The sequence below is a fragment of the Dromiciops gliroides genome, chromosome 2, assembly GCF_019393635.1.
Source record: "Dromiciops gliroides isolate mDroGli1 chromosome 2, mDroGli1.pri, whole genome shotgun sequence".
In the NCBI taxonomy this organism is placed as follows: domain Eukaryota; kingdom Metazoa; phylum Chordata; class Mammalia; order Microbiotheria; family Microbiotheriidae; genus Dromiciops; species Dromiciops gliroides.
In genome coordinates, this window is record NC_057862.1 from 278,716,790 (window position 1) to 278,743,645 (window position 26,856).

Sequence of the window (26,856 nt, forward strand, 5' to 3'; positions counted from 1 at the left end):
AGTACAGTTGGCAATATGCATGCTCAGTAACATTTTAAAGCTTGAGCCCACATAGATCATAAATTTGATTTTATGTATGCCATTTGTGTACTAGCATGTAGATGAATGAGAGTTGGGAGGTGGGGAAAACAGGAGGAGATGAGAGATAAACCAGATCAGAATTGAGAGGCAGAATTGTTGGCAAACTGAATGGTGAAGATGAAAGTAAGGAATTCTTGATAGGGAGTCAGCAAGTAGCTCATTTAGTCTTTTATTTTTGTATCTTTCCTCTTCCATCTCAATATCTTTCTTCCTCTACATTTTTTTAAAAAAAGACAATCAACCAAACCATACTCACTTTTGTATCTTAACTAGAACAAAAATGGAGATAAAATAAAATAGCTAAATGAAACTAAAGTTCTGTAAAGGTACAATGGATATTTCAGCAATATTTTATTACACTAGGAAATTAATCACAGCACATACACAAAAATACATTTAAACTGTTTTGCTTAACTTTTTAAAAAACCAAAATTTACATACTCTGGCTATTATTTTCTAATAATCATAATAATTTTAACAAAATTTTAGTTTTCTCTTCTGCAATTCAAAAACTGAAAAAGTGAGGAAGTTTGTTTTGTTTTTTTTCCAATTCCCAACCAGTTCTTAAGTTACAAAGAATTGGTTTAATAGAAATCACTAACATCTAAAGACACTGGTACTGTTAAAAGCTGCATCTCCAGTGAATAATATTAGCTGATAATTACATAATACTTTAAAGTCTGTAAGGCACTTGATGTACATTATTAATCAACAAGCATTTTATTAAGCACCTACTATGTGACAGGCACTAGGTTGGGGCTAGGGATAAAAATACAATAAATTATACAATCTCTACTCAAAAGTGATGTTAGGTCCTACAAGTAATAGCCTCATTATACAGATTAGAAAAATGAAACTCAGAGGTTAAATGATTTGCTTATAGTCATACAGTTTGTAAGTATCAGAGGCAGGATTCTAAGTGAGGTCTTCCTGACTTCAAGTTCAGGGCTATCTATATTCATTATGGTTATTCTGCCAGTTATTTGAATGACTGACATTAGTGAGTGTTATAAGATACGGAAAAATTACATAATTAAGTATAGATAGGAAAGTTTTCTTCTTGGGAGGGCTAGGGGATGTGAGGACAGATGGTGTGGACTGACATTTAAAAATATCAATCTTGAAGAAGTGAGAGGAACACTTACCTCCATTGTAGTAGGAAGATAAAGTCTTAAATAATTAAGAGGATATTAGGTAATAATATATAGATTTATTTCTTTCTTTCTTTTCTTGCAAGGCAATGAGGGTTAAGTGACTTGCCCAGGGTCACACAGCTAGTAAGTATCAAGTGTCTGAACGAAAATTTGAACTCAGGTCTTCCTGAATCCAGGGCCGGTGCCACTGTGCCACCTAGCTGCCCTTAGATTTGATTGTATAAACACAAAATAACAAAACCATCAAAATGAAAAGCAACGAAACAGTATAGAAATTGCACTGCTTATGCCTAAACAAAAAGTATATACCTATGCTAATGTCACTAAACCAACATCAAAGGGGTCACAAAGGAACTTATTATTAATAAAAATGGCAGGAGTAATTATATTTTAAGTTTACAAAGAGCTTAAAATTTTTTGACCTGATCATTGATTTTATTGGTGTCATCACTTTGAACCCCTATCTTTCTGACTTTGAAGACACTATCCTCTCTAGTCCATAACATTATTGCCCCATGCTGAGACTTACTCTTTTCATTTATCTTTCTTAACAACCCTGTAAGGGTAGGTATTATAAGTACTGTAATCCCCATTTTACAGATATAGAAGTAAATGATCAGAGAAATTAAGTAAAATGTTAAGGTCCTTGAAAGCAAGAACTTTATAAATTTTTTGTCTTTGTATCCCTAAGAACCTAGTATAGTGCCTTACTATATTTTTTTTTACTATATAAATGAATTTTTAAAATTTTTTCCAATTATGTGTAAAAACAATATTTTACATTCTTTTTTTAAAGCTGAGTTCCAAAATTTCTCCCTATTTCCTTCTCCCTCACTGAGAACACAAGAAATTTGATATAGATTAGACATGTGCAGTCATGCAAAACATTTCCATCTTAGTCATGTTGTGAAAGAAAATTCAGACTCAAAACAAAGAAATGCAAATAAAGTTTTTAAAAAGTAGGCTTCAATCCACATTCAAACTCCATAGGTTCTTTCTCTAGAGACAGATAGCATTCCTTCAGAACTGTCAGATCATTGTACTGGTAAAAATAGCTAAGTCATTCACAGTTAATCATCCTACAATATTGTTGTTACTACGTACAATGTTCTGATTCTGCTCACTTCGCTTTGCATGAGTTCGTCTAAGTCTTTCCAGATTTTTCTGAAAGTATGCAGTTTTTCATTTCTCATATGCCACAATTTGTCAGCAATTCCTCAATTGATGGGAAGTCCTTCAATCCAATTCTTTGCCATCGCAAAAAGAGCTGCTATAAATTACATAAAGGTTCTTTCTTTCTTTATCTCTTTGGAATACAGATCTAATAGTGGTATTCCTGGGTCAAAGGATACACAGTTTTACAGCCCTTTGGACTTTCCAAATTGCTCTCCAGAATAGCTGGATCAATTCACAACTCCACCAGCTGTATTAGTGTGCCAATCTTCCCACATTCCCTCCACTATTTGTTGTTTTCCTTTTCTGTCATATTAGTCAATCATCTAGATATAAGGTAGTACCTCACAGTTGTTCTGGTTTGCATTTCCCTAATTAATAGTGATTGAGAACATTTTTTAATATGACTACAGGTAGCTTTGATTTCTTCATCTGAAAACTCCATTCATATACTTTGACCATTTATCAATTGGAGAACTGTATTCTTATAAATTTTGAGAAATGAGGCCTTTGTCAAAGAAACCTGCTATAAAAAATTTTCCCCAGGTTTCTGTTTTTCTTCTAATCTTGACTACAATGGTTTTGTTTGTGCAAAAACCTTTTTAAAGAAGTCTCATTTTTTCCAGTTACATGCAAAGAATTTTTAACATTCATTTTTTTAAAAATCTGAGTTCCAAATTTTCCCCCTCCCTAAAATAGTAAGAATTTTAAATAGATTTATACATGTGCAATCATGTAAAACACACTTCCATACTAATTATGTTGTGAAAGAAACAGAGGTGGAAAATACACACACACACACACACACACACACACACACACACACACACACACAAAAGATAAAGTGAAAATAGTATGCTTTAATCTGCATTCGGACTGCATCAGTTCTTTCTCTGGATGCAGACAGCATTTTCCATCATGAGTCCTTTGGAACTGTCTTGGTTCACTGTATTGCATTCATAGTTAATCATCACAACTTTGCTGTTACTGTATACATTGTTCTCCTAGTTCTGCTCGCTTCACCATCAGCTGATGTAAGCCTTTCAAAGTTTTTCTGATATCTGCCTGCTTGTCATTTTCCTTCTAATAGTATTCCATTATTCATATGCCACAAATTGTTCAGCCATTGCCCAATTGATGTGCATCCCCTCAACATCCAATTCTTTGCCACCACAAAAAGAGCTTCTATATTTCTGTACATATAGGTCTTTTTCTCTTTCTTACGATTTCTCTGTGATACAAACTCATTAGTGTAACTGCTTAAACAAAGGGTTTTGTGCAAAAACTTTTTATTATAATCAAAATTATGCATTTTATATCCCAACAATGTTCTCTATCTCTTGTTTAACCTTACTGAATCTCTTATTTCTCTTTCCTGTTTACATTTTTATGTTTCTATTGAGTGTCATGTGTAAATGTCAAAATTTCTATTCAGCTACAGTCTTTTCATCAGACATACCTGAAAGTCCTCAATTGCATTAAATAACTATTTTTTCCCTTGACTATCCCTTGATACTCAGTTTTGCTGAGTAGGTGACTCTTGCTTGTAATCTAAGCTCCTTTGCCTTCTAGCATATCATTCCAAATTGATCCCTTAATGTGGAAGCTACTAAATCTCGTGTTATCCTAACTGTGATTCCATGATATTTGAATTGTTTCTCTCTGGCTGCTTGCAATATTTTCTCCTTGACCAGATAGCTCTGGAATTTGACTATAATATTCCTGGGAATTTTCATTTGGGGTTCTCTTTCAGGAGATGATCAGTAGATTCTTTAATTTTCTATTTTATCTTCTGGTTCCAGAATGTCAGTTTTCCTTGATAATTTCTTAAAATATGACGTCTAGGGGCAGCTAGATGGCACAGTGGATAGAGCACCGGCCCTGGAGTCAGGAGGACCTGAGTTCAAATCCGGCCTCAGACACTTAACTAGCTGTGTGACCCTGGGCAAGTCACTTAACCCCAAGTGCCTCACTAAAAAAAACAAAAAACAAAAACAAACAAAATATGACGTCTAGGCAATCTGTTGGATCATGACTTTCAGGTAGTTCAGTAATTTCAATAAAATTATCTCTCCTGGATTTTCCATGTCAGTTGTTTTTCCAATGAGATTATTTCACATTTTCTTTCATTTTAAATTTTTTTAATTGTTTTTATTGTTTCTTGATGCCTCATGGAGCCATTAGCTTCTACTTGCCCAATTTTAATTTTTAAAGAATTATTTTCTTCAGTGAGCTTTTGTACCTTCTTTCTGATTAGGCCAATTCTACTTTTTAAGGAGTGCTTTCCTCCAGTGAATTTTTGTACCTCTTTTTCCATTTGACCAATTTTAAGGAATTCTCTTCAGTAGATGTTTGTGCCTCTTTTTGTGTGTGTGTTACATTCTTTAGTATTTTTGTGCCTCCTATACTAAGCTGTTGACTCTTTTTTCAGGATTTTCTTGCTTCACCCTCTTTTCCTAATTTTTCCTTTACCTCTCTTATTTGATTTTTTAAATCCTGTTTTTCCCCCGGGGGGGGGGGGAGGCTGAGACCAATTCATTTTTTCTCTGAGCTTTGCCTGTAGTTATTTTGACATTGTTTTCTTCTGTGTGTTTTGCTTTTCTCTGTCACCACAGTAACTTTCTTTGGTCAGATTCTTTTTTTTGTTTGATCATTTTCCCAGTCTATCTCTTGACTTTTAACTTTTATGTTAAAAGTTGGGGGGCAGGGGCAGCTAGGTGGTGCAGTGGATAAAGCACCAGCCCTGGATTCAGGAAGACCTGAGTTCAAACCCGGCCTCAGACACTTGACACTTACTATCTGTGTGACCCTGGGCAAGTCACTTAACCCTCATTGCCCTACACCAAAAAAAAAAAAAAAAGTTGGGGGGCAGCTAGGTGGCGCAGTGGATAGAGCACCAGTCCTGGAGTCAGGAGTACCCGAGTTCAAATCCGGCCTCAGACACTTAACACTTACTAGCTGTGTGACCCTGGGCAAGTCACTTAACCCCAATTGCCTCACTAAAAAAAAAAAATTTTTAATTTAAAAATTTTTAAAATAAAAAAAAAGTTGGGCTCTGTTCCCAGGGTGGAGGGGGCACTATCCCAAGCTTCAGGTCTTTCATGCCACTGCTTTCAGAGATGGGGGCAGGGGAGAGGATGTCTGAAAGTTTTCAGTTCTTCCAAGGTGGTATGGTCTAAGGAAAAGCGTGGTCACTGCTATCCTGCCTGTGCTCTGATCTGTCAATGATCACAAGCACTCTTTTCTACCCTGGAACTATATGCAGGTCCCCAATCCTGCTAATGCTCCTCCTCACCCTTGGACTGTGACCCAGAACCACTTATGGACAATGCAACAGAGTCCAGTTCCCAATGTCAGCAAAGGGTTCCCTTGTAATTTCCTTTTGACTAAAAGCTCCAGAAGCCACCAACACCGATTCAGTCACCCCCAGGGCCTGTGCTGGCACAGTCTATGCTCTACTCTCCCTCCAGTGAGACAGACCTTTCCTGTCAACATTCTAAGTTGTCTTGGGCTGTAAAATTGTTTCACTCTGTCTTTTTGTTGGTTCTGTTGCTTCAGAATTCATTTTGAGGAATTATTTTAATGTTGTTTGGAGAATTTGGGAGAGCTCAGCCAAGTCCTTGCCTTTACTCTGCCATCTTGGCTCTGGTTTTATAGTATGTTACTCTTAATATTTTCTGAATTAAATTAAATGACTTGCCTATAGTCACGCAAGATAGTGTGACAAAATTGTATAATTAGTGTTGATTTGAACCTAGATACATCCTGCCTCTACTGATTAATCAATAAACTATTAATGTTAAAGAATATTCCTTAATACAAGTTCAACGAAAAAAAAGAAAAAAACAGAAAAACAACATGCAAAAATGAAAAATGCTCAGAATAAGGTTTGGAGGGGTTTACATCTACATACTTTAGAAGAAGTACCAACACTGATATAATCAGAAACTACCAAAGCACACACTTTTCCACAAGAAACACAGAATTTTTCAAAGTGGCCAACCATTCTAACCTATTCCCTCTACAACATCACAGACAAGTAGTCATCCAGCCTATGTCTGAAAACTCCCAGCATTAGAAAACCTAATGCTTCCTGAAGCAACCTATTTCACTTTTGGGTAGTTTGGTTTGTTTTTCCTTACCAGCCTATAAATGTAAGCTTGCCTCTTAGCAACTTTCACCTAGCTCTACTCTTTAGTATCAAAAATAAGTCTAATCTCTCTTTTACATAATATCAAATACTTAAGGGAAACATCGAGTCCAACCTTCTTCACAGTTTAACTTTAATCCAAAATGCATTTACTAAGCACTTTTATTATTTATTTGCACATTTATGTGCAAAATTATGTTACATATCCCCAGTTTCCTTAAATAGATGTCAAAAAACTAAACTTTAAAAAAAAAAAACTTGATAACTATTTCAATATAATTAGCTTTCTTTGTATTCCTATGTATTTTATACATTTCAAAAATATTATTTTAAGGAATCCATAGGCTGCACTAGACTGCCAAAAGAACAACCTAAACTATTAGATCCCTTCCAGTGCTAGTGATCTATGATCTTAAATTGGGAGGTTGGGGAGCAGAAAGGGAGTATGGATAAGATAGTTCTCAATATTAAATAGCAGGGGATAGATACCACGCAGGCCCAGGGCAACCTAGTTGCTAATGAGGAGAGGAAGAAGAGAAGACCACATAAAAACAAGCATTTGCTAAATCTATACTCTGTTCGAGCATGGTTAGGTCAACCAATAAACAAACATTTATTTAGCACTGATTACATGCTTGGCACTGGGGATACAAAAAGAGGTAAAGGACAGTCCCTGTCTTCAAGGAACTCACAATCTAATAGGGGAGAGATTTTCACAGCCAAACCTAGGAGGAAAAAAAAAAACACCTTATTGCCTTCATTTCCTCAACTTCCAATTACTTCCCAGTCCCTTGCAATCTGACATCTGTCCAAATCATTTCAATGAAACTATGTACACCCAGGTCACCAATGACCTTTTCTCACTCTTTATCCATCTTAATCTATGCATTTCAGATACTCTTGGTGGGGAGCAGGAATGGGGGTGGGAGGGAAAGGAAGGGGGAGGGAGGAAAGAGAAAAAATGGAGATACTAACTATATAGAGATTTTTTAAGGAGTTTAGCCAGAAATGGCATTAGAGATATAGGATGATAGTTGGAAGGAATAAAGGATGAATTGGGGGTATATTTTGAGAACAGGGTATATGAAGACTTAAGACAAGTATATTTGTAGGCTATAAGCAATAATCCAGTAGAGAGGGAGAGATTAAAAATAAGTGACAGAGTGGGAATGACAGAAGGGGTAATATGTTGGAGGAGATGGGAAAGAATGGGATCATTTGAGCAGGTAGAGGGGTTAGCCTTGGTAGGGAGTAGAACCACCTCATCATGTGAGAAAGGGATGAAGAAGATAGTGGTAGAAGATATATGAGTGCTAAGAGATGAGGAAGAGAGAAGAGAAAACTGACAGTGAATGGCCTAATTTTTTTTTCTGTAACATGAGATAAAAATCTCAACTGAGAGAATGGGGAAGGAGGAGCTATGGGAGATTTGAGGAGGGGCAAAAAGATTTGGAAGAGCCACTCTGGAAACTGGGATAGCAGGTTGATAAGGCAGGCAAAGACTGACTGCCTAGCAGCAGTAAGAGCTTAGTTGAGTTAACATAACATAAATGTGTAGTGAATATAGTCAGAATAGTTGCATGATTTTCTCTACCTTCATTAAGCTGCCTATTTGTTGGAGCAAAGGCAGTTAATGGCAATGATCTAAAGCTAAGGCTTGACAGGCAATCACCATATAATATAATCACCATAATGACAAAGGCCCTGGAGACTCAAGAAAGGAGGGAAGTGTAGAGTTGAACAGAGGGAAGAGTCACTAATACAGGAAAGATGGTCTAGGGGAGAACTGAGGGGTCAAGGGACTAGAAGTCAAACTGACAAGGAAATACAGGGTTTTGTAAAGAAATGGTAAAAAACCAATAGATTATAAGGACAAAGGTATTTTCAAATTCTTTAAAGGGGAAGAAATACAAGCAAGATCAAGAGTATGAGCATATGTGACTGAGGCAGGGTGAAAGTGTAACTCATAGGAAGTGAGTAGCTTGAGAAACTAAATGGTTCAGGTATTTGAAAGAGTCAATAATGTATGTTGAAGTTCCCTAATATGAAGACAGAAGTTAAGAAGGAAAGAAAAATCGTGAGCCATGTACTGAGCTCATTGAGTATAGAAAGGGAATTTACCTGAAGATCTATAGACAGTAGCTATCAGGATTCTGATTGGGTGGTGGATATGAATAGCATGAAACCCAAAAGAGTAGAGGCTACTGAGAGATGGAGGAGGAGGACCTGGAAGCAGCAACAGAATTCAGAGTAGTCCAATTCCTTCATCTCTACTAATGAGTCAAGAGGAATGAATGAAGTGTGTAGCCAGCTTGAGAAAGAATGGCAAGGAAGGCTATGTCATCAGAGGAAAGGCTGGTTCAGTAATAGCTAGTACACGGAAGAAATGGGAGAAGAAAAAATTTAGGATGAAAGGAAGTGTTATTTATGAAACAAGCATTCCACAGGGCATAGTGAAAGGGCTCAATGATAAATGATATAGACAATAATCACCATAAAAATTCAGAGAGGGAATTCACCTGAAGAATGTCTAAGAGGAAATGGGACTTGATAGGAGCCTTGAAGGATCAGCAAAGACAAATAGGAACACAATCTACAAAAGGGGAACTATTGGAACAAACTTGTAGAAGAAGTTAGAATGCAGAATATTCCAAATGAGGGGGAAAAGGATAAATTGATATGGTTATAGCAGAAAGGTCCAATGAGATAAAGTAGGTGTGGTCAAAATTTCTAGAGCCAAGATTATTAGGACAAAAGCTTGGACTTTCCTTTGTTTTCAGTAAGGAGTATCTGAAGGATTGAGAAGATGGAGAAAAAGGTCTAAAGCATTATTTGGAAAATATTCATCTGGCAGTGTTACTTATGGCTGGAAAGCAGAGAAATGAGAAACAATTAAGAGATTTTTCCAAGTCCATCTGTGAAGTAATAAGAATTTAAAGTAGGGTGGTAGAAATGAGAAAGATGGGGAGGCGGAGCCAAGATGGCGGAGAGGAATCAGCAAGCTGCCTGAGCTCTCCTTCTGTTCCCTCAAAAAGAACATTAATAAAGCCTCTGGATGGATTCTGAAACTACAGAACCTGCAAAGAGACAGAGAGACACAGTCTTCCAACCAGGGATAATTTAGAAGACTTCAGGGAAAGGTTGGTCTGACTCAGGCAAAAGGGCAGCAGCCCAGAGCTGAGGGGTTGGGGGCAAGTCAGCAGGAGCTGCGGGCCACAGCCGAACAACTGAGGCCCCTGGAACCTGGCTCAAAAATCTGGTGGCCAAGCAGGACAGTGGAAAAACCTACCTGCCCAGCCAAAAATGCAAGTTGCCAGCTGTAGGGCCACAAACAGCATCCAAATTCTTAGAGGAGAAGTTAAATGAGTTACAAGAGGAATTAGACAGTAATACTATACTAGTGGGGGATCTGAATCTCCCCCTCTCAGAATTAGATAAATCTAGCCTAAAAATAAATAAGAAAGAAGTGAAAGAGGTGAATAGATTACTAGAAAAGTTAGACATGATAGATGTCTGGAGAAAATTGAATGGGGATAGAAAGGAATATACCTTTTTCTCAGCAGTACATGGCACATTTTCAAAAACTGACCAAGTATTAGGGCACAAAAACATCATAGTCAAATGTAGAAAGGTAGAAATAGTAAATGCATCCTTCTCAGGTCATGATGCAATAAAAATTACATGTAAGAAAGAGCCAGGGAAAAGTAGAATGAAAACTAATTGGAAACTAAATAATTTCATTCTAAAGAATGAATGGGCCAAACAACAAATCATAGAAACAATCAATAACTATATCCAAGAGAATGACAATAAGGAGACAACATACCAAAATCTGCGGGATGCAGCCAAAGCAGTGCTTAGGGGAAAATTTGTAGCTCTAAATGCTTACATGAATAAAAAAGAGAAAGAGGAGACTAATGAATTGGGCACGCAACTTAAAAAGCTAGAAAAAAAAGAAATTAGAAATCCCCAATTAGATACTAAACTAGAGATCATGCAAATTAAAGGAGAAATTAATAAGATTGAAAGCAAAAAAACTATAGAATTAGTCAATAAAACTAAGAGCTGGTTTTATGAAAAAAACAATAAAATAGATAAAATATTGGTTAATTTGATTAAAAAAAGAAAGAAGAAAACCAAATTACCAGTATCAAAAATGAAAAGGATGATGTTACCACCAATGAAGTGGAAATTAAATCAATAATTAGGAATTATTTTGCCCAACTGTATGCCAATAAATTTGACAATCTAAATGAAATGGATGAATATTTACAAAAATACAAACTGCCCAGGTTAACTGAAGAGGAAATAAAATCCTTAAATAAACCCATATTAGAAAAAGAAATTAAACAAGCCATTAATGAACTCCCTAAGAAAAAATCCCCAGGCCAGATGGGTTTACAGGTGAATTTTACCAAACATTTAAAGAACAATTAATTCCAATATTATACAAATTATTTGGAAAAATAGGTGAAGGAGTTCTACCAAATTCATTTTATGATACAAATATGGTGGTGATACCAAAACTAGGCAAAGCAAAAACAGAGAAAGAAAATTATAGACCACCAATTTCCCTAATGAATATTGATGCTAAAATCTTAAATAAGATATTAGCAAGGAGATTACAGCAAGTGATCACCAGGATAATACACTATGACCAGGTGGGATTTATACCAGGAATGCAGTGCTGGTTCAACATTAGGAAAACTATTAACATAATCAACCACATCAATAAGAAAACTAACCAAAATCATATGATTATCTCAATAGATGCAAAGAAAGCTTTTGACAAAATACAACACCCATTCCTAATAAAAACACTAGAGTTTAGGAGTAGGTGGAGCTTTCCTTAAAACAGTAAATATATAATGCAAGCATTATATGTAATGGAGATAAGTTAGAGGCCTTCCCAATAAGATCAGGGGTGAAACAAGGATGTCCATTATCACTTCTATTATTCAATACTGTACTAGAAATGTTAGCATTGGCAATCAGAGAAGAAAAAGGAATTAAAGGAATCAGAATAGGCAAGGAGGAAACAAAACTATCACTCTTTGTGAGATGAGCAGAACTAGAAGAACATTGTACACAGTAACATCAACATTGAGTGTTGATCTACTGTGATGGACTATTTTCTTCTCACCAATGCAGTGGCACAGAAGAGTTCCAGGGAACTCGTGATGGAAGAGGATCTCCAAATCCAGGAAAAAAAAAAAAAGAACTGCAGAGTATAGATACTGAATGAACCATACTATTTCTTTTGTTTTTGATGCTGTTGTTTTTTTCTATTTTGAGGTTTTCCATCATAGCTCTTTTTTTCTCTTATAACATGACTAATGCAGAAATAGGATTAATGTTATTATGTGTGTATATATATATATATATATATATATATATATATATATATATATAACCTATATCAGATTACCTGCTGTCTAGGGGAGGGGGGAGGGAGGGGGGAGGGAGGGGAGGGAGGGAGGGAGAAAAATCTGAAATTGTAAAGCTTGTATAAACAAAGGTTGAGAACTATCTTTACATGTAATGGAAAAAATAAAATACTTTATTAATTAAAAAAAAAACTATCACTCTTTGCAGATGATATGATGGTATACTTAGAGAATCCTAGAGTTGGAACACTAATGCATTGTTGGAGCTGTGAACTGATCCAACCATTCTGGAGAACAATTTGGAATTATGCCCAAAGGGCAATAAAGCTGTGCATACCCTTTGACCCAGCAATACCACTTTTGGGTCTTTTGCCCAAAGTAATGGGGAGAGGGACCCACATGTACAAAAATATTTATAGCTGCTCTGTACGTGGTGGCAAGGAATTGGAAGTTGAGGGGATGCCCATCAATTGGGGAATGGCTGGACAAGTTGTGGTATATGAATACAATGATGGAAGAGGATCTCCAAATCCAGGGGGAAAAAAAAAAGAACTGTGGAGTATAGATGCTGAATGAACCATACTATTTCTTTTGTTTTCGGTGCTGTTTTTTTTTTCTATTTTGAGGTTTTTCGTCATTGCTCTGATTCTTCTCTTATAACATGACTAATGCAGAAATATGTTTAATGTTATTATGTGTGTGTGTGTATATATATATATATATCCTATATCAGATTACCTGCTGTCCAGGGGAGGGGGGAGGGAGGGGAGGGAGGGAGAAAAATCTGAAATTGGAAAGCTTGTATAAACAAAAGTTGAGAACTATCTTTACATGTAGGGGGGGGGGAAACTTTATTAATAAAAAAAAAGAAATGAGAAAGATGGCATATATGTAACAGACATTACAAAACCACTTAAAAGCTCAAAATCAACTTTTTATGAATCCTTTCAATTGACATTGATCTTCTCCCAATGTTTCATTCATTTGTGATCATTTCAGTCCACACTAGTCAACAATAGTAAACAACTTTCCCCAACAAAGATAAAAGAAACTTTAAAACCTCATCTAGAAAATTGTAATTAGCTGTAAAATGAGGGGGGGGGGGTGGACCAGATGACCTCTGAGGTCCCTTGAAGCTTTAATTCTATGATCTGATAAAGTGGGACATGAGAAAAACAAAAAGAGCTCTATTGAAAAGCTAGCCTAAGACCTAAAGGTTATCAAATAGGTGAAGCATTCTATACTCACATATAAAGGCTTCAAGAATATATGAGACAAGGAGATATTGGCCGCACTGAAGCTGCCAAAACTAAACAGCAGCAAAGCTTGTGATATCATACTAAAAAAAAACTTCAATCAAAGTAATGAAAAATTAAATGTTTTTGCAATAACAAAAAAATATCCTAGACTCATATACTCCCATTGTGAGATGAGGTTCAATGATGCCTCCAGTTTCCCTCTCAATTTGCTTTAAATTCTAATTAATTTTGAGCAATTACCTAATGCCAGAAAACTGATCAGAATTAGTTTTCATTTATAATTTCTAAATTTTTGTTTTTGTTTTTGTTTTTGTTTTTTAAAAAAGGCCATGTTTGTGATGACTCTAACAGGTTAATTCTAGTCACAAATTATTGAAGGTGCTCCATGTAGCTAACTTGGCAAGTAATCTGGAATTTCATTATTTGGGGATTTTTTTTAAAAAATCCATTAGCCATTCGACAATCCTGGGAGAAACTGGAGAGTGGTAAAAGAATATTTTCTACTTTTCAGACCTGGTTCAGAAAATATATTCCCCATTAGTATTGTTCTTTTGGAAGGAGTATAGTGAATTCCTCCCTTCAGTTACCTATACTCCTTTTTTAACAAGTTTTTTTCTTCTACCTTAAATAGGTGTAGTTTTTCTTCTTGCAAGTTGCAATATATTTTTGACTGTGACTTTGAGGAGGTTCATGTGTCAGACAAGTCAAACCGATAACCACAACACCTTGTTCACCATCTCCTCTCAAATCCAGGTGGAAAGAGGCCAGAACCCTAGGCCCAAAAGGCTTAGGAATAGTAATGTTCCCCCAGAATGCTAGACTTTCTTCCAGGTCATGCTCCGCAGACATCAATGAGGGAAGAAATCACTGTGGAGAGGGAACCCACTTTTCTCATTATCACAAGTAGCTGCTGATCAACCACCAGCTGTCAGATGAGCACAGGAGCCCAAGTAGTGGCTGTACCCCCAAGATCACTAGTCTTGTTTCAAGCCAAGCCCTCACAGACATCATTCGGGGAGGCAGTTCCTGTAGAGAGGGGGTTGGCCAATCCCAATAACTGCTACCCATAGCAAGTAAGGCTAGTCTAGTTGAGACAGTGAGGAACCTTGGGGAAAAGAATAGGTAGCATGTTCCTCTTAACAATCAAACCATCACCACCACCTTGACCACCATTTATACTCAGAGCCCACTGTAAACTGCTCAGGACCTTGAACTTTTGGGAAAAGCAATGCTTCCATCACAGTACCCACAGCCATCATCCTAGGATTACAACATCCCCTGTGGAGATGCATTCATCCTGGCAAATGTTCCTACAGGTGCTATATCCCTGCCCCACCCCTCCAAAAAGGAAGAAAAAAGAAAAAAAAAAGGTTCTTGCCACAAAAATCTTTGGCACTGCCAAAGGATCCAATACAATAAGATTTTATAAGTATAGGCAACACCATCTGCTTTGCCACTGCATCTTACAGACCATGAGATCTTTCTGAGAAAGCTTTTCTGTTTTTCACCCCTTAGAATGTGAGCTCCTTGGGGAAGCTAGGTAGCACAGTGGATAAAGCACTAGCCTTGGATTTCAGGATGACCTGAGTTCAAATCCAACTTCAGACACTTGATACTTACTAGCTGTGTGACCCTGGGCAAGTCACTTAACCCTCATTGCCCCGCAAAAAAAATAAAATAAATTTAAAAAAAAAGAATGTGAGTTCCTTGAGAGCAGGTGCTATTTTACTTTTCTATCTGTATCCCCATTGCTTAGGACGGTGCTTTGCACATAGTAAGCACTGAACATATGCTTTTTTTATTCATTCACTTGCCAATTGTTACTTTTGAGATTAAGGTTCAAGTTTCATTTATCAGTAAGTGATGAAAAGCACTGTACTTTGGAAACCATACCAAATGGGTTAATTTAGTTTTTAATTTAAAAAGAAAATCTCATTTTTATTCTCTGAAATAGTTTGAGAGATGAGGCAAGATGCACATTTTAATACCACACTATAGATTCGTGCATTTAAAAGGATGTTGAGGGAAGTATTGATGGCAGAAAAAAAGGTCTATGGAATGATTCAGATTATCTTTCAAGAGAGATTGGGAGAGAGAATCGACTTCATTACAAAGCCTATGAAGGGAGATATGTGATACTGTTGGGACCAGGCAGGGGAATCCCTTTTATCTGCGTTTTGCATCTGAGAAACCCAAGAGTCAGAGGATGAGACTCTTAATAAAAATCATGAAAAGAATCTTAAGACTCCAGTGTTAGTAAGGATTTTCTCATAAAACTCTGTTTGCAGTTTCCAATTTTTAATATCTAGAGAATTTTGTTCTTCTTCCCAAAATCCTAATTCTCATATTCACTAATACTGAACCAATATTTTTTTCATGTCTCATTTTTTGTATCTGCATTCTTTTTATATATGTTAAGCAAAAAAGAAAGAAACAAAAACAAAAACAAAAAACCCTCCCAAAAAAGAAAGGAAGAAAGAAGTTTCCCCCCTACAATATTCTCAAAAGGCACTCACTCAGTCCTTGCTTGCAGGCCTCCAGTAAGGGAAAATCCACTAACCTCCTGAGTCAACCCATTCTATTTCTGGATTTCCCTAAAGAAAGGGATTTTAACCTGGGGTACATGAATTTTTTAAAAAATATATTTTGATAATTATATTTCAATAAAATGTGTTTCCTTTGTGAACCTAAATTCATTTTAAAACATTATTCTGAGGAGTTCATAGGCTCTATAATGCCAAAGATATCCATGACTCAAGAAAATTTAAGAATCCCTGCTATAATAGATATGTGTGTTTGTCTCTTTGCAACTTTCACTCAATGCTTCTAGCTTTGCATTTTGGATCCAAAGAAAACAAACCCTATCCCTCCACCAGGTGACAGCTCTACAAATAGTGAAGACAATTATTCATCTTTTCTTTTTCAGGCTAAGTAAGCATCATACTATTTCCTTCAGTTGATCCTCATATAACATTTGTTCCTCAAATACAGCTAACAAAATAATAACATATATTTATATAGTACTTTAAGGTTTGCAAAACCCTTTATATAGAGGTTACTAGGAAGATGGCTAGCTACATCCTGAGGTTATAATAAAACATGAAAATTACACATTCTCCTCCACTAACCAAGCTACAGTATCAGGTAAAATAAAAGGTAAAAATAACATATTAGTTTATCATTTTAAAACATTATATAAAGATGGACAAAATGTAGTATAAAAGGATTCAAAGTCAAAAAATACTCTAGTTTATAAAATCTACTTACAATTTACAATATTATAAACAAAAACTTATTTTGTTAAAACATTTTTCTTCCTAACCAAGGTGAGACAATAAAATAGAAAGAAAAAAAAGAAACTAACTCACTGTAAGAACAAGGTCTCAAATTTAGTCCATTTATTTGTCCAAAGCAATGTCAAAACTAGTGTAAAATTCCAGAACTGTCCATTCTCATGGGGGAAAAAAATGAACTCTAGGTATCCTATCTTTTAGAACTGGAAGAACATCCCAGGAGCAGCCAATGAAAACTCACATTAGAAATGAAGTCAATCTTTTTAAGAAACCGCTGATTTCAACAATCCTTCATAACTACTTTTAGGTCCAACTCTTCTATTTTATTAAACATAGATATTGAAACTACACATGTTAGAGATAAGGCAGAAGTTTAGGATAAACAACAATCAAGCAGCAAACATGTTGTGAAAATTAAATAAGAATATAGGTATGTATGTATGTACAAAACATTTTGGCAAACTTTAAAGCACTATGCAAATATAACTATATTGTGGTAGGCAATGTGCTGGACTCAAAGAAGAAACAGACTTTAAATTTCAGAAAAGAACAGACTCTCACCCGAATTTTGGGGGGTGAGCAGTAGGGATGAGATAACCTATAGTACATAATTACAGAACAGTATTATGAAATTGCAAAACAATGTTCAATGGGAGAACCACAGAAGAAAATCAATATTAAGGGTGAGTAAAGAGAAGAAGCTTGTTGGAAAGAAGAAAAAGTCATTCGAGGCATGGGGTCTACCTAAAATAAGCAAGGGTATAGAGGCAGGAAATATAGGGTCCAATTTTGCTAGTGCAAAATACCTAATAATAGTTAACATTTGGATAGCACCAGTCAGCGGCAGTCTTTGAATATAAATTATTTCCAAATTTAATTCTTCTGTAATAATCTCTCTTATACACAGACCTGAATATAACATTTCTCTGCTTAAAAAAAAAAAAGCAGCTATCTACTGCAAATAAAGTATAAGGACAAACTACCATAAGGGATTCTACTGTCAAAGGCACCAAGTGGCATCAGTGTTAAAAGGAAGAGCAGTGGCCTAGAAAGTTAAGAGACCTAGGTTTCAGTCTTAGCTCTAACATTTTTTTAATCAGGAGACCTTTAGGCCTCATAATTTTCTGTTTAGTATAATATTTTTGTAGTTCCCTATTGAGAAGATCCATCATGCAAATCTGATATGAAATATACCCAAATCTATTGAACTTTAAGCCAGGGAAAGCTCTAATAAATACTATTAATGATGAACAAAAGTTTTTTCCTCTTTTAAATAATAAAAATATTCACTTTTAGAAAAATAAAAACTTATTCATGTAAAACTTATGTTTAAAATATTAGAAGAGGGGCAGCTAGATGGCACAGTGGATAGAGCACCGGCCCTGGAGTCAGGAGTACCTGAGTTCAAATCCGGCCTCAGACACTTAACACTTACTAGCTGTGTGACCCTGGGCAAGTCACTTAACCCCAATTGCCTCACTAAAAATAAAATAAAATAAAATAAAATAAAATATTAGAAGAGTTTAAATTTCCTTGCAGTTCTGAGTATCAAGCTATTTATAGGCATTTCATTTAATACTCATTATATACTACACATAAAATACGTAATATTAATCCTTTCAAAACTCTAGAAAACAGCAGCTTGGACTATATAAAGTTACAGAAAGCAACAGACTAGCCCATAAGGTTTGAGTTCATAATGAAAACAGGAAATAGAGTTCCCCAGGTAGAATTATGGTCCTCTTCTAATATGTCTTCAGGTTCAGTCAAAAATTAAAATTCAGGAGTAAGGGAAGCAGAATTTACTTGTCTCTGCTTTACAACAGAATGAAGCTTTAATAATTTTCCCAGAAACATGTTGCATAACTAATGATAAAAAAAATCTGACAAGTCTCATTAGTAATAACATTCTACCACTGTCTCCCACTCAAATTAATAGCTTACTTTGCCAGAGGGAAAAGAAAGGAAACATATATCTATCTACCCATTTCTATGGCGCCTACAAGTGCAACAGGAGATAAGATAGTAGGATACTTATCCGACATAAAAAAACACAGCCATATGCATGTTCTTATTCATACTCTCTCCACTAATGATGACATCACATTAAATGAATCTGCCTAATTAATATATCAGTAGGTTAGTTCTATACACTCATCTGGCTTTATCACCTATCAACTGTGAATGATACAGGATGAAGAAGTGGGACACACTTTGCAGTAACAGAAAGATGGGCCTATAGTGTTATGGGAAGGAAGTTTAAAAGGGATTTATTTTTCATACAATGAGTCAAGTGCATAAAGAGAAGATGTGTATAGGGCAGGAATGGAGAGTAGACATAGCATACAGGCATAGGCGGTAAAAGCAGTTATTAGCCAATGACAAAAATAAGTCAAATTTAAATATAGTCATTTTAATAAAGCCTCCTTTATGCATTGGTGTCATATTAAGCAGCAGTCTTAAACTTAAAGTTGACATATACTTTGAGATCTTTTTTTTTTTTTTGCTGGGCAATGGGGGTTAAGTGACTTGCCCAGGGTCACACAGCTAGTAAGTCAAGTGTCTGAGGTCGGATTTGAACTCAGGTCCTCCTGAATCCAGGGCCGGTGCTTTATCCACTGCGCCACCTAGCCTCCCCTACTTTGAGATCTTATAGAGAAAAAAATTCACCATCACTTGTGAATTTGTAAATAGCTCCCTTTAAGTTCATGAACTTGAAACATACAACTACCTCTCTAAATTTTATAATCATGTTTGGATAAATGTATGTGAAAAAAAAAATTAAATCTTCCCACTCCCAAATCTATTGCTGAAAGTGCTGATAAGAATTTATTACCTTCTTCTACATCATTTTTAGTAAGAACAATACTCCTGAACTTGCCAAAGGATAACCTTTTTTTAAGGATAAACTGAAAAGCTAACATCCAAATCGCTACAAGTTATAGAGCAGGTACTTTGAGTTGAAGAATGTTTTCAGCCTCATTTTGATAATAGATTGTGCTAGTGTTTGCTACTAGATAACAACACTCTTCATTGCTGGGGAACAGGCAAGATGTGACACCCCACACAGACTTCAAAACTTTTTCCAAAGAAAGATAAGGTAAACAAGATATAGTTAGCACCCCGCCCATTTATATGCACAGTCAAGAATGCTTCCCCCCCATTTCCAGCTGGTCAGGAAACAGTCTCTACAATCAAGATAGAGATCTGGCCCAGAGTTATAGAAGCATTCCTCACCTCCTAGTCCGACTATAGCAATGTGTTCTCCTCTTTCCATCAAAACCAGAATTGGAACTTATTGTTTAATTGAAGTGAATTAGTTCCCCACAACTTCCCTTCCCACAAGTTATCTCCTATATACTGTTTTAAAAGAGATGTATTCTCAATAATAAACTTTATTTCAGTTTCCATTTATATTTTCCTATGGTGAAATTCAATAGTGTGATGGATGTTAGACTTTATGACTCTATCAACTCTAAATTTTGTGATGTCCAAATACGTAGCTACACTTACTCCAGCTCTTTAACTACAATCAAAAACTTCTTTTGGCTACGGAGCATGCTCAACTAGACCCACAGGGGAGTTTCGAAATTTACACTCCAAAAGTCCACTGAATCAGAACCAGCAGAGACGTAAAAACATGCAAAAAGCATTGTCACAGTCTTAAAGGCTGAGATGGAAATAGAACTCTCTGATGGAATTGAAATTAGCCAGAGAAAAATGTCAGTAGTACCGGAAGGAAATAACACCTCAGAATTCTTGAGGACCAATCCCAAGTTAGCTATGTGAAACTATTAAGTATTTCTATTTTTTGAGAAGTTAAACGAATTGCATCTAACTTCATTACTGAAAGAACCACCTTTCTGAATGGATATGACGCCATGGCGAATCGACAACTACAATCAGTTGTGGGGAAAGGGAGAGGAGAATTATAAGGGGAGACATTACTAGCTATGATCTTGGGCAAGTCATTTTATCACTGTAAGTCTAGGTAAAGCAAACTTTAAAATAAAAGTAAACTAGTTGATCTCTATCTTTTCCGCTTTTTTCTTATTCTTTTTTTTTTTTAATTCTCTGATTCCAAAGGGGGGAAAAAGAAAACCAGCTTTAAGGTCGGTACGGTGCAAAAACACTTCTCAACTTTGCATCCAGAAGCAGCAGGGTTGTTATTGGTCTACCTATTCACCCCGGCAAAGGCTGAAAATCTGCCTCCTTAGCCCAGCAACATTCCCAACCCCCTGGACTTCCCCCGCCCTCACCACAGGCCGGTGTGCATTGGCCACTAGACCGAGGATTTCCGAGCCGGCCGTGGGAAGCTATGGGCCTGGTAGGCCAAGATCTCTCGGGTCAAGCCCTTAATGATCTCCCCCAAGTTTTCCAATGACAGGGGCTCCCCTTTCCCCCATTCAGGGATGGAGATACTACTGATTCAACTGCCTCTTCCGACCGGTGGCAAGGCAGGCGCCCTCGGAAAGGGAGCCGTTATTATCTTTGGTTACTCGGAGGGGCCTGATCGGACATCCCATCCAGGCCCCAATCCGCCTGACCTCTAAGTCCTCCACCTAATCCCCCTTTCTCCTTGCGGGACTGGAGGTAAAGACCTGTCCCATTTCCCCGGCCCCGGCCCTGCCCCTGGCTGGGGTCCCGACCCCCGGGGCTGAAGCGGCCCGCTAGGAGCCTCGCACGTAGTAGGCACTTGTTACACTGTGGCACGAGAGGAAAGGTGCTTATCGGGGCTCCGCCGCCCGGCCGAAGCCGAGGCGCACGGGAGCTCAGCCCTCGCGCCTTCCCGCCGCCTGCACCCGTTAACTGCACGACCCCCGCGGGTCCCGGAAGCCGACGCGACAGAAACAGGGGAGGTGGGAGGGCAGTCGCGGCCTGGGAAGTAGCCGCCGCCGCCTACCCCTCGCAGACCTCTGGGCTCTCTCCTCGCGCCCCTCTGCCCACCCCACCCCGCGTTAATATTATACACTTACAAGCCAAGTGAGGCAGGCGGGGGGAGGGGAGCGGAGGAGGGTGTCCCCGCCGGTGCTCCGTGCGCTCTTGCCGGGCGCGGGCCGGTTTCCGCTCAATGCAACTTTATTAGGATCCCAGCTGCGGGAGACACTGCGCCCGCTCCCAGCCCGGCGGTCGGCAAGGACCCGGATGGTGGGGGAGGGCCACAGTTGGAAAGGCTGCTGCCGCTGCGGCGCGTGCGCACACGGCCCGGTTTGTTGAGGCTGTGGGAGTTCGAGCAGCCTCGGGGGAAGGGGTGAAGTAGGGTTCTCCTCCAAAACTGACCCTAATTCCCCAGTCCCCGAAGCCCTATAACCCATTATCTCTGTCTACGAGCTGAAATCTTAGTACTACTCCTAGTACTGACAATTTAAGTCAGAGCATCTCATTGCCCGAGAACTCACTAAAACCACAAAACCTCACTGCAAACCCCATGAAAGCCTCTTCGACTTTCCCCAGCAGATTCAGGAAATACACATTGGGAAGCGGGGGAGGGGAGCCGCAAGAGCAGGGGAAATCTGTACTTACAAAAATGAGCTGAAGCCCCTCTCTGCCCAGCAGCTTCTTCATTGTCATCTTCCACCCTTTTAATTCTACAGTTGAGGAAACTTGAGGTTCGCCAAGGCGAAGAGATTGGGTCCAGGTCCAGTTCTGAAATCAGAACCCGAGTCTTTTGACTCCAGATCCACTGCTCTTCATACTGGCCCATGCTGCCAACACCAGTGTATCACCCCCTCTCCCAAATATATACCACAAAGTTAATAAATTAACTACAATCTACTTATCTGGCCGTTACGATTAGTAATAGATATTTCAAAGATCCAGGATACCACTGATTCTAGTATTCCTTATCTTTGCAAATTAAAATTCTTCACATCTTAGCGTATTTCTTTTAGTTTCAGTGGCAACAGGGGAAAAATAATTACCTATTAGACAGCCTTCTGGTAATAAACTTTCCCTCAGATCACAAAGCTAATTGTCCTAATACAAATAAATATTCTCTTGCAGGAATACCTAAAATCCTTTTGAGCATGCAGTTCCTGTTAGCCACATTTGTTCAATCCTAGGCATGAGCTGTAGCTAAGTTTTATTTGGGAGATTTCCCTTAAATACAACTCCAGAGTGTACGATGTTTGAGGGGGCCAGAGAATGAATCAAAGGGAGAAGACGACCCAGTTTGAATAAGCCCCTGAAGATTTAACCTAATCTATGTGAGCCCATTGGCAACAAATGACTACAATTATACCCATAACTTTAAACTTCTATTATGTATAGATTTTAATATATTAACTTTAACAATGTAGCAACAAAATTGTCCCATTTGTCTGTGGTTTCATTAGCTATTTATAGTATTATTTTTATAAGAAGGAATTTTCTTAGCCATTTTAGAGATCATCATTACATTCCATCTGATTTAGTCTAGACCAGAAGTGTCAAGCCAAGGACCCAAGGGCCTCCTAAGGTCCACAAAGCTACCGAATATAGCCAGGACCAGATTAAAACATAATTGGGGGTGGCTAGGTGGTGCAGTGGATAAAGCACCGGCCCTGAATTCAGGAGTACCTGAGTTCAAATCTGGCCTCAGACACTTGATGCTTACTAGCTGTGTGACCCTGGGCAAGTCACTTAACCCCCATTGCCCCACCAAAAAAAAACATAATGGGGGGGGGGCAGCTAGGTGGCTCAGTGGATAGAGCACCTGCCCCGGGTTCAGGAGGACCTGCGTTCAAATTCAGCCTCAGATACTTGACACTTACTAGCTGCCTGAGATAATGCTACTTTGTGGTTTCTAAGTCAAAATGCCACTATTGCTGGCTTAGACCACTTACCCATCTTTAGACTTTCCCTCTTACAGCTTGTATACCTAATGTTTAGAGATCCAGTTCGATCCATACTTTCTCCAAGATGTCTCCTTCCTCTGTACTGGAATATTTATTTACTCATTGTCCATCTCACTAATTTTCCACTTAAATTTCCCCATGTAAATCTTAATTCCCCAGATTATATGCTCCTATATGTTAAGGCAATTAGAGGGCTTTTTCTATTTCTCTGTGAAGAAACTAATAGAGTGGCTTGCCCATACCATCAATGAATTTATTAGGTACCTAGTATATGCCAGGCTTATTTCATACAAAGACCAAAAATAAAGAGAAAAAGTCTCTACTTCCAAGAAGCTTACTTTCTATTGGGAAAGACAACATGTGTGTATACTTATATTTATATGTATATATGTACAGAAGTAATACAAAATAAATGTGTTAGTTTAAGGAAGAAGCTCAGTAGAAGCTGGAGTGAAGGGTCAAGGGAAAGACTTTTTAAAGAAGGTAGTGCTTAAGTTCAGTCTTTTTTGTTTTGTTTTGTGGGGCAATGAGGGTTAAGTGACTTGACCAGGGTCACACAGCTAGTAAGTGTCACGTGTCTGAGGCCGGATTTGAACTCAGGTCCTCCTGAATCCAGGGCCGGTGCTTTATCCCCTGTACCACCTGGCTGCCCCCTAAGTTCAATCTGTGAGTAAGGGAATCTATGAGACAGAGATGAGAAGGAAATACATTCCAAGTATGGTGTGATGGTCAGTATAAAGGCATGGATACAGGAGATGGAGTGCTCCGTGGGAGCAATGACAAGAGGACCAGTGTAGTGAGATTGTAGAAACCAAAGAATTTGAGAAGGAAAGGAATGAAGCTAGAAATATATATTATAAATAATTAATTATAAATAATTCATATAATAGAAATATAAGCTGGGGCCAGGTTTTAAAAGGCTTTAAAAGTAAAACAAAAAAAATTATATCTTATTCTAAAGGCAACAGCAAGCCACTGAAGTTTGAATAGGGAAGTAACATGGTCAGATCTGTATTTAAGAACAATCACTTTGCTGGCTAGAGAATGAATTGGAGAGGTGAGAAGCTTTAGGAAAAGAAACCAATTAAAAGAACATGGCAATAGTCAAGGCAAGAGGTAATTAAAGTCCAACCTAAGCTGGTAGCTTTAGGTAGTTGTAGTGAGTAGTAGTAGTGAGATGAAGATAATAGTGAGGTGGTTAGGTAGAAGTAGTGAGATGTAGAAATAGAAATGGCAAAGTTTGGCAACTGATTGAAAATGTGAGATGAGAAAAAGTAAGGTGTTAAAGATAACACTGAGGTCATGAAAAATGGGCACTAGAAAGATAGTGGTACATTCCCCAGAAATAAGGAAATGATTGACATCTAGTTTGAAATGTCCAGCAGGCAGGTAGTGATTTGGGAGCAAAGCTCAGTAAACAGACCGGGACAGGATATAGGGATCTGGGAGTTATCTGCAAAGAGATGATGGTTAAACCCATAGAAGCTGGTGAGGTCAGGTGGAAAAGTGTAGAGAAAAGAAAAAGCTCAGAGCAGAGTATTGGAATATAACCAAAGTTGGGATGAGGGGGTAAGGAGGGTGGGGAAGATCTGGATGATGAACCAGCAAAGGAGACAATAGGAGAACCAGGAGAAAGTAATGGCAATACCAGACAAGAGGAAGTATCCAGGAGAAGAGGGTCACGATACAAAGAAGTCAGAAGGGTGAGGACTGAGAAAAGATCATCAGATTTGACATTTAAGAGATTGTTGGTCATTTTGAAGAGTGAAATTTCAACTGAGTGATGCATTTGGAAGCAAGATTGGATTGATATGAGTGAAAAGAGATCCTCAATTCTCTCCCAAGTTCAATCTATTCTTACTTCATCTGACAGGGACTTTTTAAAAAAAGTACAGATCTGACCATGTGACCTCCCTTCTCAGTAAGTCCCAGTGGTGCCCTGTTGCTTCAAGGATCAAATATAAACTCCTCTGTTTGTCACTTAAAGTTCTTTATAGCCTGGCCCCTCCCTGCCTTTCCAGGCTTCCACTTACCCTCTCCACACATTCTATGTTAAAGCTACATTTGTCTACTAGCTGCTCCTCACACACCACATTCATATCTCCAATGTTTGGAACTCTCTGTTTGCTTACCTCATCCTCTTAATTTACCTGGCTTCCCTCAAGACTCAGCTCAAATACTACCTTCTGCAGGAAGTCTTAGGTCTATGTAGCTACTGGTGCCTTCCCTGATACATATATGTGTGGTTACACACACACACACACACACACACACACACACACACATATATATATATATATATATATATATATATATGTCTTTATAGTTACATACCGGTAAACTGGTAAAAGGGTGTGCTGGCAAATGTTTCATAACTAACATTTTTAAAAAGAAGTAGTTGGGGCAGCTAGATGGCGCAGTGGATAGAGCACTGGCCCTGGAGTCAGGAGTACCTGAGTTCAAATCCGGCCTCAGACACTTAACACTTACTAGCTGTGTGACCCTGGGCAAGTCACTTTACCCCAATTGCCTCACTTAAAAAAAAAAAAAAGACTGAAGGAGCAACTTACTAGCTGTGTGACCCTGGGCAAGTCACTTAACCCTCATTGCCTCGCCAAAAAAAAAGAAAAGAAAAGAAAAAATAAAAGAAGTAGTTGATGGGGGGGGGGGGGGTAGCTAGGTGGTACAGTGGATAAAGCACCAGTCCTGGACTCAGGAGGACCTGAGTTCAAACCCAGCCTCAGACACTTGACACATACTAGCTGTGTAACCCTGGGCAAGTCACTTAACCCTCATTGCCCTGACCCCCCCCCAAAAAAGTACTTGCTATATGCCTTTAAGTTTAATCTGCCATATTAATGTTTTATCCATCATTTTCTTAAATCTTGGCGATCAAGAAAACAATCAAGCCTTGATTTGTAGCTCTTGCCCATTTTCAAGGTGTCTATGTTCACACTGAAAATTTAACAATAATTTCTTCCTAGCTGGTAGGAGCTAACTCCACCACACTAGTGTTGAATCTACTTGATTATTTACATGTTGTCTGGCAGGACCAAGTTTGCCTTTCTTTGTATAATTTGAACTCAGTTCTTCCTGACTCTAGGGCTAGCCCTCTATCCACTGTGCCACCTAGATGCCTCCACAGTGAGTGCTTAATAGTCAGTCAATAATCAGTCAGCAAACATTTATTAGGCATTAGGATACACAGAAAGGTAATAAACAATGTCTGTATAATGGGACCTCACTGTATAATGGGAGAGACCACATGTAAACAACTATGAATAAACAAGGTACATACAGGATAAACTGAAGATGATCAATAAAGAGAAAGCATTAGAATTAAGAGAGATGGGAAAGGATTTCTGTAGAAGGTGAGATTTTAGCTGAGATTTGAAGGAAACCAGGGAAGCTAGGAGGCATTTGAGGAGGGAAAGCTTTCTAGACATGGGGAATAGTCAATGAAAATGCCTAGAGTCAGAAGACAGAATATCTTGTTTGAGGATCATCATGTAGGGCAGTGTCA

The 26,856-nt window shown here is 38.0% G+C and overlaps 1 protein-coding gene across 2 annotated transcripts in view; it reads right to left on the minus strand.

Moving 5' to 3' along the window:
* The window catches only part of SMAD5 (SMAD family member 5), a 63,728-nt gene extending 42,108 nt beyond the window's left edge, over positions 1-21,620 (minus strand). For both annotated transcript variants that reach the window (XM_043984343.1, XM_043984344.1), the window contains exon 1: positions 21,474-21,620. The gene's annotated coding sequence lies outside the window, so the exon portion shown is untranslated. The remainder of the gene's footprint in view (positions 1-21,473) is intronic.
* Positions 21,621-26,856: the final 5,236 nt, after the last annotated feature.